The sequence below is a fragment of the Bos indicus x Bos taurus genome, chromosome 1, assembly GCF_003369695.1.
Source record: "Bos indicus x Bos taurus breed Angus x Brahman F1 hybrid chromosome 1, Bos_hybrid_MaternalHap_v2.0, whole genome shotgun sequence".
Classification (NCBI taxonomy): Eukaryota; Metazoa; Chordata; class Mammalia; order Artiodactyla; family Bovidae; genus Bos; species Bos indicus x Bos taurus.
The window spans coordinates 82,437,218-82,454,454 of NC_040076.1; the positions used below are offsets into that span (position 1 = coordinate 82,437,218).

The 17,237-nt window shown below is 43.0% G+C and overlaps 1 pseudogene; it reads right to left on the reverse strand.

Moving 5' to 3' along the window:
- Nucleotides 1-15,165: 15,165 nt before the first annotated feature.
- On the reverse strand, nucleotides 15,166-16,689 carry LOC113897780 (annotated as a pseudogene).
- Nucleotides 16,690-17,237: the final 548 nt, after the last annotated feature.

Below are 17,237 nucleotides of genomic sequence, written 5' to 3' on the forward strand. Positions count from 1 at the left end.
GGGAAACACAGTTCAGCTCAGTTCAGTTTAGTTCAGTCACTCAGTCGTGTCCGACTCTTTGCGACCCCATGAATTGCAGCACCCCAGGCCTCCCTGTCCATCACCAACTCCTGGAGTTCACTCAGACTCACATCCATTGAGTCAGTGATGCCATCCAGCCATCTCATCCTCTGTCGTCCCCTTCTCCTCCTGCCCACAATCCCTCCCAGCATCAGAGTCTTTTCCAGTGAGTTAACTCTTCACATGAGGTGGCCAAAGTACTGGAGTTTCAGCTTTAGCATCATTTCTTCCAAAGAAATCCCAGGGCTGATCTCCTTCAGAATGGACTGGTTGGAGCTCCTTGCAGTCCCAGGGACTCTCAAGAGTCTTCTCCAACACCACAGTTCAAAAGCATCAGTTCTTCGGCACTCAGCTTTCTTCACAGTCCAACTCTCACATCCATACATGACCCCTGGAAAAACCATAGCTTTGACTAGACAGACCTTTGTTGGCAAAGTAATGTCTCTGCTTTTGAATATGCTATCTAGGTTGGTCATAACTTTTCTTCCAAGGAGTAAGTGTCTTTTAATTTCATGGCTGTAGTCACCATCTGTAGTGATTTTGGAGCCCAAAAAAACAAAGTCTGACACTGTTTCCACTGTTTCCCCATCTATTTCCCATGAAGTGATGGGACCAAATGCCATGGTCTTCATTTTCTGAATGTTGAGCTTTAAGCCAACTTTTTCACTCTCCTCTTTCACTTTCATCAAGAGGCTTTTTAGTTCCTCTTCACTTTCTGCCATAAGGGTGGTGTCCTCTGCATATCTGAGGTTATTGAAATTTCTCCTGGCAATCTTGATTCCAGCTTGTACTTCTTCCAGCCCAGCGTTTCTCATGATGTACTCTGTATATAAGTTAAATAAGCAGGGTGACAATATACAGCCTTGACGTAGTCCTTTTTCTATTTGGAACCAGTCTGTTGTTCCATGTCCAGTTCTAACTGTTGCTTCCTGACCTGCATATAGGTTTCTCAAGAGGCAGTCTGGTGGTCTGGTATTCCCATCTCTTGAAGAATTTTCCACAGTTTGTTGTGATCCACACAGTCAAAGGCTTTGGCATAGTCAATAAAGCAGAAATATATGTTTTTCTGGAACTCTCTTGCTTTTTCAATGATCCAGCAGATGTTTGCAATTTGGTCTCTGGTTCCTCTGCCTTTTCTAAAACCAGCTTGAACATCTGGAAGTTTACGGTTCACATATTGCTGAAGCCTGGCTTGGAGAATTTTGAGCATTACTTTACTAGCGTGTGAGATGAGTGCAATTGTGCGGTAGTTTAAGCATTCTTTGGCATTGCCTTTCTTTGGGATTGGAATGAAAACTGACCTTTTCCAGTCCTGTGGCCACTGCTGAGTTTTCCAAATGTGCTGGCATATTGAGTGTAGCACTTTCACAGCACCATCTTTCAGGACTTGGAATAGCTCAACTGGAATTCCATCGCCTCCACTAGCTTTGTTCTGAAGACCTACAAGACCTTTTAGAACTAACACCCAAAAAAGATGTCCTTTGCATTATAGGGGACTGGAATGCAAAAGTAGGAAGTCAAGAAACACCTGGAGTAACAGGCAAATTTGCCCTTGGAATACGGAATGAAGCAGGGCAAAGACTAATAGAGTTTTGCCAAGAAAATGCACTGGTCATGGCAAGCACCCTCTTCCAACAACAAAAGAGAAGACTCTACATATGGACATCACCAGATGGTCAACACCAAAATCAGATTGATTATATTCTTTGCAGCCAAAGATGGAGAAGCTCTATACAGTCAGCAAAAACAAGACCGGGAGCTGACTGTGGCTCAGATCATGCACTCCTTATTGCCAAATTCAGACTGAAAATTGAAGGAAGTAGGGAAAACCACTAGACCATTCAGGTATGACCTAAATCAAATCCCTTATGATTATACAGTGGAAGTGAGAAATAGATTTAAGGGACTAGATCTGATAGATAGAGCACCTGATGAACTATGGACGGAGGTTCGTGACATTGTACAGGAGACAGGGATCAAGACCATCCCCATGGAAAAGAAATGCAAAAAAGCAAAATGGCTGTCTGGGGAGGCCTTACAAATAGCTGTGAAAAGAAGAGAAGTGAAAAGCAAAGGAGGAAAGGAAAGATATAAGCATCTGAATGCAGAGTTCCAAAGAATGGGAAACACAAGGCCTACATTAAGCAGAGAAATCTTATTTTCATTGGTAAAACATCTTTTATCTTCATCACTGGGGCTTCTCAGAATTTCCTAAGTGCCCCCCAACCTCTTTTTTAGTCACTAATATTTGAAAAGTAAGAAAAGATGGCAGTTTCATTCCTCAGGTCATAAAAACACTTCGGTTCACTCCTTATTCAAGTTTCTGGCAAGATGGTTGAGATGCCAGATGTGGTGACAATCTGTTAGAAGAAATAGATCAGGTTTGAAAGGCAGATGATAGGGACTCATGAGTGTTCTAAATTAGAAATAACAAGGCTTAATGACCCGACAATAGTGCCCCAAACGTCCAGTTAACAGGAAGCGCAGAACAATTGACAAAGGATCAAAACTAGAGCACCACCAGACTAAAGGGACTCCAAACAGGTCCTGCCCAGGCATGTCTCTCTTCTTTTCTTTTTTTTTTTTTCTTCCTTGTGATGAAAGCTTTTAAGGTCCACACTCATCAGTTCAGTTCAGTCGCTCAGTCATGTCCGACTCTTTGAGATCCCATAAATTGCAGCACGCCAGGCCTACCTGTCCATCACCAACTCCTGGAGTTCACTCAGACTCACGTCCATCGAGTCAGTGATGCCATCCAGCCATCTCATCCTCTGTTGTCCCCTTCTCCTCCTGCCCCCAATCCCTTCCAGCATCAGAGTCTTTTCCAATGAGTCAACTCTTCGCATGAGGTGGCCAAAGTACTGGAGTTTCAGCTTCAGCATCATTCCTTCCAAAGAAATCCCAGGGTCCACACTCATAACAACTTTCAAATATCTGATACACTAGTATTAGCTGTAAAACCCCATGGTTTATATATTTATAGCTTGGAGTTTATACTTTTTAACCTTCTTCTTTCATTTCACCTACCCCCATCTCTGGTGACCACCAACCTGTTCTTTCTATGCATGAGTTCAGTTTTTGTTTGTTGTCTGTTGTTAGATTCCACATATATGTGAGATTATATGGGAACGGTCTCTCTCTGATTTATTCCGCTTAGCATAATGTCCTCCAGGTTCATCCATGTTGTTGCAAATGACAAGATTTCATTCTTTTTTATGGCTGAATGATATTCCATTGTACATGTATACACAGCATTTTCTTTGTCCATTCATCCACTGACAGACATTTAGGTTGCTTCCATATCTCGGCTTTTGTAAATAACGCCACAGTGAACATGGGGTGATACAGATATCTTTTCTAATTAGTATTTTTGTTTCCTTTGGATAAATACCCAGAAGTGGAATTGTTGAATCACATAGTGGTTTTATTTTTAACATTTTGAGGAACCTCCATACTGTTTCCACAGTGGCTGCACCAGTGTGGATTCCCACCATCTGTGCACACCCTCACTAACACTTGTTACTTCTTGTCTTTCTGGAAGACAGCCATTCTGATAGGTGTGAAGTAATATCTCACTGTAGTTTTGATTTGCATTTCCCTGATGAGTAATGACACTGGGCACCTTTTCATTTAGTTGTCGACCATCTATATGTCTATTTAGGCCTTTTGCCCATTCTTTGATTGGGTTGTTTGTTTTTTGGTGATTGAGTTGCATGAGCTACCAGACATCTTTAATCATAGCACCAGCCCTGTAGGATTAGAGTTTATCCTTTTAGTCTGCCTCAGTTTGAGACTCAGGTTTAGCAACAAGTGCTGGTCAGGGGCCTGGAGAGAATCTCATTGTATTAAAATATACATTATCTTTCAGTTTATTGTATATGCTCTATCATCGTAAAGATCTTTTTAATTCCTAGCGTGCATGCACTGAATGAGTATTGAAATTTCAATACAGGAGATATGATCTCTGAGATATTTCTTCACTCTTTTGCTCCATGTCATATGAAAGGGGTTTTTTTTCTTCACTATTCATAAATAAGGCCAATGTGTCATGAAAATATGTTCTTCTTTATACTTTCTTCTTTGACAGCCTATAATTTGCTTGTTAATCCTGTTTCCATTACGGCTACTGCTCCTTCTTTCTCTTATCATATATAAATGACCTGGTATGTTATTGTATATTTTAACACCAATTTAAATTCTGATGATAGCTGGAACCACTCTTTCGTTCTTCTGCATTTATTGAAAGAAAAAATTTCCAATGTTCTTACTTTTAAATCCAAACTGACTTATATAAGGGAGTGCAATCATTTGACTCTATTATGTGTTTTAGTATAATTATGTTACAGCATTTACATATGGAAATGTACATTACTTAATTATGGATCATTATTATGTCTCCTTTTAATTTCAGTTAGGACATGAAATGACAAAAGCCACCCCTGATACCTGGGAGTCAGCCTGGCACTCAGTGCTCAGCATCGTGTTCTCCCGTGGCACATTAACCATTTCACAGATCGCCAGGATCAGATAAGGCCACTCTGAGAGCTTGATGGATCAAGATGAAAACAAGAGCACTCTGTAATCAAGTCTGAACACAGACAAATGTGAACGTGGTCCAAACCAGAGAAATGACTAAATGTCTCCCTATGTTGGCTAGTATGGGTGACTACTGTTTTACAATGATAGCTTTAGCTCTAATATGCCCTTCTTCTGGGCAACATTTATCAAAATATCCAACTATAGAACAGTTCCCGCTTCTTGATAGCATCCAATTCAAAGCAAAGCACCACTTTCATGAATCTTCCTGAAAGTCATAAAACAAACTTAAACCTTCAAGTCCCTTCTCTGCGGTGTGTATTCTCACTTGCAGTGAGCAATAGGTTTAACTTATTCAACTGTAAGTATGTTCCTGAGGATCTTTGGTTGGGAGGCATTGACAGATATTACAGTGTCATCTGTCTATCTAGCCTTTGCAATAATGTATGTAGATAAATTATATTACCTATGAATTTCAGTTCAAGGTAATACAGGGGCTTTATAAAGTATTTGTTATAAAAAGAGGGTATTGAGTTTGATAGTTGATAGTAATTTCCTGAACTTGATTCTGTCTACAGGTAAATCATGGTACACTGTTTTCTCTGCATATAAATCCTGTGTGCAAATGCAGGCTTCACACAGGATGTCACGTGAGCAGGTAGTGTCATACTACACACACACACAAATTCCTGAAACTAAATACAGCACAACTATTCCACTCTGCAACTTCAGAAAAATGATTGGTTAAAGGAAACCAACTGAATAGAAGAAAATATTTGCAAATCATAAATCTGCTAAGGTATTAATATCCAAAATATGTAAAGAATTCATACAACTCAATAGCAAAAAATAATCTAATTTTAAAAATGGACAGAAGATCTGAATAAACATTCTTCTGTAGAAGACGTAGAGATGGCCGATAGGCACGTGTGAAAAGATATTCAACATTGCTAATTATTAGAGAAATGCAAATCAAAACCATAATGATACTATATCACACTGGTCAGAATGACCATCATTTAAAAGTCTACAAATAGTAAATGCTGGAGAGGGTGTGGAGAAAAGGGAGCCCTCCTACACTGTAGGTGGGAATGTAAATTGCTGCAGCCACTATGGAAAACAGTATAGAAAACCAATACAATATTGTAAATTTAAAAAATTAAATTAAATTAAAAAAAATAAATCTAATAGAAAAAAAAAAAAAACTAAAAATAGAGTTACCATATGACACAGCAATCCTTCTTCCAGGAATATATCCAGACAAAGTTATAATTTGAAAAGATACATACACCCCGATGGTCATAGCAGCCCTGTTTACAATAGCCAAGACATGCAAGCAACCTAAATATCCACTGACAGATGAATGGATAAAGAAGATGTGGTACATATATACAATGGACTATTACTCAGCCATAAAAAGAATGAAACAATGCCATTTGCAGCAACCTGGATAGACCTAGAGATTATCATACTAAGTGAAGTAAGTCAGACAAAGACAAATATCATATGATATAACTTATATGTGAAATCTAAAATAGGACATAAGTGAATTGATCTATGAAACAGAAACAGACAGACATGGAAAACAGACTTGTGGTTGCCAAGGAGGAAGGAGGAGGTGGAGAAAGGATGGATTGGGAGTTTGGGATTAGCAGATGCAAACTATTATATATAGAATGGATAAACAACATTCCTACTGTATAGCACAGGGAATTATATTCAACATTCTGTTATAAACTATAATGGAAAAGAATATGAAAAATAGTGTATATATGTAAAACTTAATCACTTTGTTATACACTAAATCTGCCTGCAGTGCATGAGACACAGGAGACGTGGGTTTGATTCCTAAGTCTGAAAGATCCCTGGGTCGGGAAGATCCTCTGGAGGAGGAGATGGCAACCCACTCCAGTATTCTTGCCTGGGAAATGTCATGGACAGAGGAGCCTGGCAGGGTCTCAAAGAGTCCAACACGACTGCACAGGAGCACTGTACCTAGTATCCGTATCCATATGCTAGAAGCTAACTCAACATTGTAAATTAACTATACTTCAATAAAATAAATTTTCAAAAAAAGATAATTCAGTGGACATGTACATTAATAGTTCATGGTGCTCTAAAAGCTAGCCATTTGTCATCATTTTTGTCTCTGTGCACAAGCATACACACACACACACACACACACACGTTAAAAGAACAGATGGAGAGACATAAGGTGTGGTTGCTTGAGTCTCCGTGATTACATGGAAGGTGCTTGACTCAATGTGTGTGGTTGAGTTTGCAGGACAATCAGGCAATGCTGTTTCAGGCTTCTGAAAGTGCAGGCCAGGCTGGGGGGCAGGGGAGGTCATGGGAGAAACAGAGGACAAAGGTTGAACATACCTGAATCAGAACTCAGTTGGATATATGGATAGTTGTGTACAACATGCTTCAATATATTACCTTTGTGCTTTTTTTTTTTTTTTTGATAATAGAGACCTCCCAGAAAATAGTTTTATTACCATGGAAACAACACAGTCCTACATTTTACACACGACTTTTGGACTTGATTTATTTCACTGTGGCCTGGGATTCTTTCATCAGTGGTGAAGAATAGAGGCTCAATTGGAAGAGAAGACAAGAGGTCTTAGAGAAGTTAGCCTTCAAAGGTGGCCTCCTTGGGACAGCATCAGAGTAGCAGTGAAAATCATGAAAAATGGCAAGGAATCCAAAATGAATATAAAAATACAGTCTTCTTTGCATTGTGCTAAACATCTGTTGCTAATTTTTTTTAATGGCCCACAAACCTACATTGCCAGAAATTATAGCTGAGGCTCAATCTGTGGCACATACAATGACATTAGAAAAGGGAATTATTGTTTCTATGAAATCATTTTTAAGGGTTTCAACCCTTAAGCATTGAAGAGTTTAAGGGTTTCAACGCTTCTGTGTCAATTGTCAGTAATTTTGAAAACAAACTTCCGCGGCAGCTTTTTGTAGTCCTTAACCTCACCGATGTGAGCAGAATGCTTTTTTATCCCCCAGGGGGCTCTCATCCACCAGAAATAAAAATGTCCAGCCTGATCTCATTACACAGCTGATGTTCAGCAGATTTCACCATCTCTTTGATTTTTCTTAGAAACAGTATCATCAGAATTCAGTGGAATAAAAATATCATTTCAGCTGGATTTTTTTTCCTGTCATCATTTATACAACCTATAATTCACTGGTAATTTGAGTTTTTTTCCTACAATATGTTATTCACCCTATTTTACAAGCCTTTGTGTGCTTAGTCACTCAGTCATGTCCGACTCTTTGCAACCCCTTGGACTGTAGCCCACCAGGCTCTTCTGTCCATGGGGATTCTCCAAGTAAGAATACTGGAGTGAGTTGCCATGCCCTCCTCCAGGCTGCAAGCCTTTAAATTATTTAAAAACTCTCATTTTCATACTTTTCCTTTAAATTTCAGAAGTCTGATATGCTATCAACTTTGTGTGTATGTGTGTGTTACTCATTCAGTCGTGTCTGACTCTTTGCAATCCCATGGACTGAAGCCCACCAGGCTCCTCTGTCCATGGAATTCTCCAGGCACGAATACTGGAGTGGGTAGCCATCCTCTTCTCCAGGGGGATGTTCCCAATCCAGGGATCAAATCTGGGTCTCCTGCATTGAAGATGGATTATTTACCGTCCAAGCCACCAGGGAAGTCTATGCTATCAACTTTACAAATATGTTTCTTTGTAAAAATCTTCACTTTATCTTGCTGGGGTCACTGTTTATTAGAAAAGAACTGCAGGGTTTGCATGTTGGCAAGGATTCATTGTGGGCAGCAATAAAACCAAATCTTCAATATTCAACTGAATATTATTGACTCTTTTCCTTTAGAAATGACACTTTGTCATAGAGACTACATCACTATATTCCTATATAAATGTAGAATCACCATGAAAATGACAGTTAAAATGCAGACAGGTTTGGTGACTCCAATAATACAAGAGGATTGCCACCAGTGACTTCTTAAAAGGGTGAACTCTTTAGTAAAGTATTAAATAAAACACAGCACAATCTTCCCTTGATATTCACAGTTGTTGCTTCCCAGGAAATTTGGTATTTAACTAAACCTTGCCAATAAACTCCCCAAAACAAGCACTTTGTGTTCATTTGTAAAATGAAATTATTTCTGGGCTCAAATAATTATAAGCAGGTTTTCACCTACATAATTCCAGGTTCAGTTAGATTATAGAAATGGATCATTATAAACAAATTTTTTACTTCTATTTAAAAGTCCTGAGCGACACAAGAGAAATCTTTTGCCAGCCCAACAAAATGCCAGCTTTAACCCCTATTTGTCATGACCAAAAAATAAAAATTTCCAAAATACTTTAGGAAGCAGTAGTGCCCTGCAGAGAACCATTAATCTTTATGAAGATACAATGACATATCTGTGGTTTACAAGCTAGGTTACACCTAATTTTTGTAAAAAATATAGTCACTCAAACATGATCAGGGCTGTTTTAAGAACTTTTTGAGGCTCAGTCCCACAAGTTGGAGGCCCTACCTTAATTACAGCAAGCATTTTAAAATGCACCCTCATCCTACAGCAAATATACTAATAGCCAGACCTGATATGTACCAGGCACATTCTAAGTAATTTACAGCCACCCTCTGAAGTCAGCCACTTCCCTGGTGGCTCAGACAGTAAAGCATCTTCATGCAATGCAGGAGACCCAGGTTCCATCCCTGGGTTGGGAAGATCCCCTGGAGAAGGAAATGGCAACCACTCCAGTACTCTTGCCTGGAAAATCCCATGGATGGAGGAGCCTGGTAGGCTACAGTCCATGGGATCACAAAGAGTCAGACACGACTGAGCAACTTCAATTTCTTTCTTTCTCTGAAGTAAGCACCGTTATTATTCCCAATTTGCAGATAAGGAACAGGCACAGAAAGATTCAATGACTTGTTCAAAATCACACATGTAAGTGGGGAAGCCAAAATACAAAGCCATGCACTCTGATGTTGACATACTATGGCCTGTGTAACTTTCGTAAAGTTTGTATTTAAGAATAATTTATAGCATCATTTATGAGTTAGTTGAGTTGCAGTTGACTTAATATTTGTCAGTTTCAGTTGTGGAGTTTTTGTTTTGTGTTTTGAGCCAGTCATTTAATTTGAGGTCTCAAACATCATGGTAAGGTCCTTAAAAGGCCTGTGAAAGTGAAAGTCATTCAGTCATGTCCATAGCCTGACAGCCTCCTCTGTCCCGTGGAATTCTCCAGGCCAGAGTACTGGAGTGGATAGCCATTTCCTTCTCCAGAGGATCTTCCCTACCCAGGAATCAAATCCACATCTCCCACATTGCAGGAGTATTCTTTACCATCTGAGCCACCAGGGAAGCCCTAAAAGGCCCGTAGACCTCATGTAGTAAGCCTGCACTGTCAAAAGATCTTCCTTGCAATCAGAGAGACCCACACCAACTTCTGAGAGACCCACCCACCTTCTCTCTCCTGGTTTTTAGAGTGTAGTTTCTAAAACACCATGATCCGTGCAACCCTAATCTCTAATTTTAGTACACACCTTTCCCTGGTGGCTCAGACGGTAAAGAATCTGCTGGCAATACGGGAGACCCAGGTTCTATCCTGGGTTGGGAAGATCCCCTGGAGAATGAAATGGCAACCCAATGAAGTATTCTAGCCTGGGAAATCTCAAGGGAAGAGGAGCCTGGTTACTACAGTCCATGGGGTCACAAAGAGTCAGACATGATTGAGTGACTAACACTTTAGGATAAGTGTTATTATCTCAATTTATGGAAGAGGAAACTGTCATGAGAGGGACTAAAAGTCCTCACTCAGTGTTCACATTGCCTAAGAAATGACAGAAGTGAGAATTCAGTCCTGGTCCCTAGGGCTCCAAAACCTCTGTCCTTCATTCTGTTTAGTTTCCATGGGGCTTTCCTGTCCTTTTGCGAAACAGTCCTTCCTTGGTATACGGAATGTCAGCAGGTTTCCTAACGTCCTGCCACCCAGTTCCCATCAGCATCTCTTGCTTTCTCTTGTAAGGAAGTTCTTTCCTTACAGGCACTGCCCTTCCATTCCAGAGCCAATGAGGCCCAGACTCTTGTTAGGGCACAGCCAACTGCAGAGGGTGTTCTGGATGGGGAACTCCGGAGGAGGATTTTCTCAATGCCGGACCTCACCTGCTCCTCTTTTCCTGGGCACTAAAATCACCCATCACTTCTCCTGACCATCCTTCTTAGAGATCCCTCCTCCCCACAACCCCAGAGGCCATGACTGCACCAAATTCCCCCTCACCTTGGTGGCCTGGATCCCTGAGGATCCAAAGCATGGAGAGCAGATATTACCAACTGGTTCCCTTCTCTCAAGACTCCACTGGCCCTTCACCTGGAGGCCTCAGAGACTGAGGCTGAAATAGCCAAATTTTATTGGGCAAGTGGTCAAGTAGAGAGAGCGGAGAGAAGCAAGCAAGTGGGGATGCAGGCAGAGAGAAGCAAATAAGAGACCCTTCGTATAGCCAGATAGAGAGAGAGCGCATGTGCACAAAAACAGGGGAGAGGAACTTGGTTCCCAAACTCTCCTGAGGTCAATCCTCAGGCCTCATGAAATCTGCCAGTATCCTTCCAACACGCTCCCTTCTTCCCACTGAAGTTCCCTGCATCACCTGCTGAGACCCACTGCAGCCCAGGGGCAGGAGAAAAGGGATTGGCTCACTAGTCCCAACCCTCCCACCCCATCCTGATCTGGCAGGTTGTGGCACTAAAGTGAACTTTCTGAGGACCTGTTACCTGCTCATCTCTGAGTCACAGACACTTCAATAAATGATATGGTATTGAGATAAGAGATACCAGTGCCATAAAGGACGGTCTAACTCTGAAAAAATAAAAAAGTTAGCAGTTAAGAGAGTTAAGAGGCTGTCATAGAAATTTCAGCACAAAGTGAAGATGCTCCAAAATGAGACTAGAAAACAATTTGACTAAACAGCATTTTCAGAGAAACACTTCTGGCATTTAATTGCATAACTGCTACAAAGGATAGAGAAAACCTTCAAAATTCTATTCCAAGGAGGAAAAATATCTTCCTCTTTAGAAACCAAACTTAGATAGGTGTTGGGACAATAGAGATAAAGGATTTAGGGGAGTGAAGTTTGAATCTTAATGTGGCAGACATAGAAATAGAAGAGAATTTGCATATGATGAATATATTTTGGAACCATCAACTTGAAACCATGAAGATAGACGTATTCTACGTGAAAGTAAGTATAGTGAGGTTTATAATATTTTTAAAGGTACTGACCTGCCTCTTGAGAAATTTGTATGCAGGTGAGGAAGCAACAGTTAGAACTAGACATGGAACAACAGACTGGTTCCAAATAGGAAAAGGAGTACGTCAAGGCTGTATATTGTCACCCTGCTTATTTAACTTATATACAGAGTACATCATGAGAAACGCTGGGCTGGAAGAGGCACAAGCTGGAATCAAGATTGCTGGGAGAAATATCAATAACCTCAGATATGCAGATGACACCACCCTTATGGCAGAAAGTGAAGAGGAACTAAAAAGCCTCTTGATGAAAGTGAAAGAGGACAGTGAAAAAGTTGGCTTAAAGCTCAACATTCAGAAAACGAAGATCATGGCATCTGGTCCCATCACTTCATGGGAAATAGATGGGGAAACAGTGGAAACAGTGTCAGACTTTGTTGTTTTGGGGCTCCAAAATCACTGCAGATGGTGACTACAGCCATGAAATTAAAAGACGCTTACTCCTTGGAAGGAAAGTTATGACCAACCTAGATAGCATATTCAAAAGCAGAGACATTACTTTGCCAACAAAGGTCCACATAGTCAAGGCTATGGTTTTTCCAGTGGTCATGTATGGATGTGAGAGTTGGACTGTGAAGAAAGCTGAACACCAAAGAATTTATACTTTTGAACTGTGGTGTTGGAGAAGACTCTTGAGAGTCCCTTGGATTGCAAGGAGATCCAACCAGTCCATTTTAAAGGAGATCAGCCCTGGGATTTCTTTGGAAGGAATGATGCTAAAGCTGAAACTCCAGTACTTTGGTCACCTCATGCAAAGAGTTGACTCATTGGAAAAGACTGTGATGCTGGGAGGGATTGGGGGCAGGAGGAGAAGGGGACGACAGAGGATGAGATGGCTGGATGGTATCACTGACTCAATGGATGTGAGTCTGAGTAAACTTCAGGAGTTGGTGATGGACAGGGAGGCCTGGGGTGCTGCGATTCATGGGGTTGCAAAGAGTCGGACACGACTGAGTGACTGAACTGAACTAGTACATCTGGAGAATGTAATGAACTGTATAGATCTCCTTCGCTGGTGAAAGAAATATTCATAACACAAAATTATACATAATTTTGCACATAATTCCAGGAAGTACTCAGACTCCAAATACCGCAAAGATAGTTGAGGACTGCTAGTCAATGAGCACAGTGAGGAGGTCAGTGGATAAAAAATTACTAAGAATAATTTGATTAGATATCAGAAGTAGAAGAATTCTTTTTTTAATTTTTAAACAGCTGCACTGGGTCTTAGTTGTGGCAAACAGGATCTTTAGTTTCGGCATGTGGGATATAGTTTCCTGGCCAGGGAACAAACCTGGGCCCCCGCATTGGGAGCTCAGAGTCTTAGCCACTGGACCAGACCACCGAGAAGTCCTAGAAGTCAAAGGATTCTTGATAAAGGCGGGCCATAGTGATCAAACATCAAGGATAGCAATATTCTCAGTACACTGACTTAGCAGATTCTTTGCTAAAACAGGGCCTTACCCGAGGTGCTGTGCTCTACCTTATAGCCTCTCCAGAAATGCCCCAAGTCTAGCCCCACTGTGGACCCCAGTCCACTTTACTCTAGCTAAGTCCTATCCAGATCCACTCCCTGGGGTACTCCTTTCCACGCTCACTTTGCCAGTTCCAGACTCTGAACTCAGCAGAGACACAGATGGTACAAAACCTGCCCTGCCCTGCCCTGCCCTGCCCTGCCCTGCCCTGCCCTGCCTTACCCACTGGATGATATCTCTCAGTTCAGAGGCTTATGTATATACCCAGGCTTGCTGGGCCAGCAAAATGGAACATAGCACAACCAACAAAGTGGTGATTGCCTGATGATCTAGAAAGATATCCACAAGTCTGCATCATGGAGAGCAGGTATGTAGATATGCTTGTAATTAGACATTTTTGTAACAGTCTCGTAAGCATCATGGCTGAATTCTCTGTTTCTTTTCTGGCTTAAATATTTTTCTGGTTTTACTACTCACCACAACATAGATGGGTTTCCCCTGTGGCTCAGCTGGTAAAGAATCTGCCTGCAATGTGGGAGACCTGGGTTCGATCCCTGTTGGGAAGATCCACTGGAGAAGGGAAAGGCTACCCACTCCAGTATTCTGGCCTGGAGAATTCCATGTACTGTATAGTCTATGAGGTCATAAAGAGTCGGACACGACTGAGCGACTTTCATTTTCACTTCACTTTCACAACATAGATGAATTTCACAGAGACAATGAGAAAGAAAGCAGACACCAAAGAGCAAGTGCTGCATAACTCCATATAAGTGAAATTAAAAAACCAATCTATCATAATAGGAGTCAGAATAGCAGAGTTTCTATGTTGACTGGGACTGGAACCAGAGAGCTTTCTGGGGTGCTAGAAATGTTATTTCTTGATCTGGGGGTGGTCACATGGGTTGATATACTTGCAAAATTTTCTTGAGTAGTATCCAGAAACGTTTATTATGGGTTCCTCCCTTTCCCAACAGCATTTCCTGATGGCGTGTAGGGTTTCCCCTTGCTGATCTGTCTTCTGGAATTCCTGGGTCCCTTTCCCTCCTTCCTGACCCTGGAGATTTTCCTCTCTGGAAGTTCCATCTGAAGCCAAGAGCTACCAAATGGAATTAAAATACTCTTAATCAGAGGACTCCAGGTTCTCTGTTCTATCTGCCAGTTATCAAGTTATTGCCTTTCAGCTCCAAGTGTATATATAGCTCAGTGATAACTGATCTGGACCTTAAAATATTTCTCCTTTGCTACCTGGCCAAATGCTAAGCTTTCTTAGTAGTGGACACTGGAGAGAGACTGGTAAGACCTACACCCTGTCTCTACCCTCAGATTAAGCTGATAGTAGGAGTATATCCAGATGGTGCAGCAGTAAAGAACCCACTTGCTGCTGCAGGAGACAGGAGACTCAGGTTGGATCCCTGGGTTGGGAAGATCCTGTTTGTTACACTGACACTCTTGTATTATGTTCTTGCAGAGATTGTAGCTGACCACTTTCTTGATGGGGTCTCTGTGGAAGGATGTGGACCTGATGGAAGGCAGGAACAGGTTGGAGTGATGCAGGAGCCTTCTTGTGCACAGATCTTCTTGGTCACAACTCTGACGCCAGCCACAGCTTTGGCAACCCGTTTTGTACAACCTTCCGTTCTCGGCCTGAGCAACCTGACTGTGCCTTACTTTGGGCCCTTACTCCCTTACTCTGAAAAGTCCTTCTTCCCTGTGTCTTCTCCTACATTTCTTCCCATTCTTCTTATTAGATTTTTATTATTATTATTAAAAATAGAGTATGTTTATTTGCACAGAGCATGATTCCCGAGGGAACAAGGCATCTTATCATTGATCATCTTGCACTCGGGATTCATGAACTTGAGCATCTGAGCCAGCAGGTGTCTGCTCACCACACAGCCCTGTCTTCTTGGTCTGGAAATTTCTCAGCTGGCCCTTGGGGGTCATGGGCTTCCGCCTCAGGTATCAGGGCCCAGCATCCTTGGTCACTTGCATGTCACCATTGCTGGGGGTTGACTTCCCTGACAGGCTCTGGGGCCCGGTGTCCAGTCGCAGTCGTTCGGCCACCGTCATTTCGATGGTCTGCTACCCCTGCTCCAGCTTGCTGGCAGCTGCCTGAAGGGTGGAGGAAATGCTGTCAGCCTCGGTGCTGGGTGTGCCCAGCCAGCTGTTGCCTCCCAACTGTTTCTGCTCCCTCTTGGGGGGCATCTTCTTCACATAAAGTGCACCAAGGAGGTTTCTCTGTTGATGTCACTCTCCTCGCTGCTATGTTTCCTCTGCTTCTTCTCCCGCGGCATGGGCACCTTCTTGTCCTCCTGGGGCAGTGTCTCCTTCTGGCGCTCATTACAGCTCATGCTCTGCTTGTCCATGCCCTTGGGGCTCTCCTCCTGCTGGGTGACCTTGGGCTTGCCCTCCAGCTCCTCCTGGGAGTTGCTGCGGCTGGCGGACATGTTGTCCACCTCCTGGCCCTTGAAGTCACCATTATCACTGACCTCAAAGGCCTCATCGTCTGATCCCTTCTTCTTCTTCCAAACCCCCTTGCTGGGTGGCCCCTTCTTTTTGACCTTGGGGCCCTAGCCACGGTCCTCTCCGCTGGCCTTGCTGTCGTCGGAGGACATCTCCAGGTCACTCTCCAGGTCATGGATGTGCAGCTCAGTGGCTTTCTTGCAGCCTGGCTTCTCTTTCTCATCCTCCTCCTGGTCCTTCCACCTAGGCTGCTGCTTGATGCATAAATGGTTCCGGACTGGGTTTCTTCTCTCCCACTCCTCCTCGGCTGTCAGCATGCGGCCTTTGGCCAGCGGCATGAAGTTGTACCAGTTGTTCACAGGGAAGGCCTCAAAGGCTCCATCAGGCACTGGTGAAGATGTAATAGGATGTGTGCTCTATCATGCCGTATTTCTTTCTTGGCGCCTTTTCCCCGAGCTTGCGGCGGAAACCCCTGCCAGCTCCCAACTTGGGCATCTCCTCCTCTTGGTAAATTTTCTTGTTGCTCAGGTTGCATTCTAGCTGGGCCTGATTCCAAGTAGCGAGGTTGACTTTATTGAGTTTATGGGAACTCGGACGACATACTCAGTGACATCCTGACCCTGGGGCCGAGGGCCACCATGGGCGATGGTCAGGGTCCAGTCGGAACCTCGTCCTTTTCGCTTCCTCCTGGGGTCTGCATCCTCCGGTCTCTGGAAGCCACCCTCGAGGGATCAGGTCTCTGGTCTCGATCAAGGACCCCAAGCCCAGGCAGGGTACCATTGATCCTGAGAAAAGCTATCTGGAGGCAGCGCTGGGTCAGCCTCGGAAGCCTCCCGTGCCATGTCTGCACCGGCACAGGCTCCTAAATCGGAATAGAAACTCTCCAGCAAGCCTAGTCCAAACAAGCTACTCCAAGCTGAAGGCAGCACCTTCTGTGCCTGGCGCACTGGCTGCCAGAAATATATATATCCATCTAATCACGAGGGTCACGTCATCATGGGATGACCTGGTCATGTTGATAACCCAATCAGGCCGATGACGTCTCACGCAGATAATCAATACTTCGATAACCCAGTTATGCAGAGTCCTATGTAGCTCTTTTGGTTCGTCCTGACTTCTGGTGGCTCAGAAGGTAAAGAATCCGCCTGCAATGTGGAATACTTGGCCCTGGGTTGGCAAGATCCCCTGGAGGCCGGCATGGCAACCCACTCTGGTATTCTTGCCTGGAGAATCCCCATAGACAGAGGAGCCTGGTGGGCTACAATCCATGGGGTCGCAAACAGTCAGACAAGACTGAGTGACTAAGCACAGCACAGCCCAGTAAATATAGGTTGTCCCCAGAGTCCACACTTGGGTTCGCTTCTTGATGTACACATTCTCTCCAGACAGT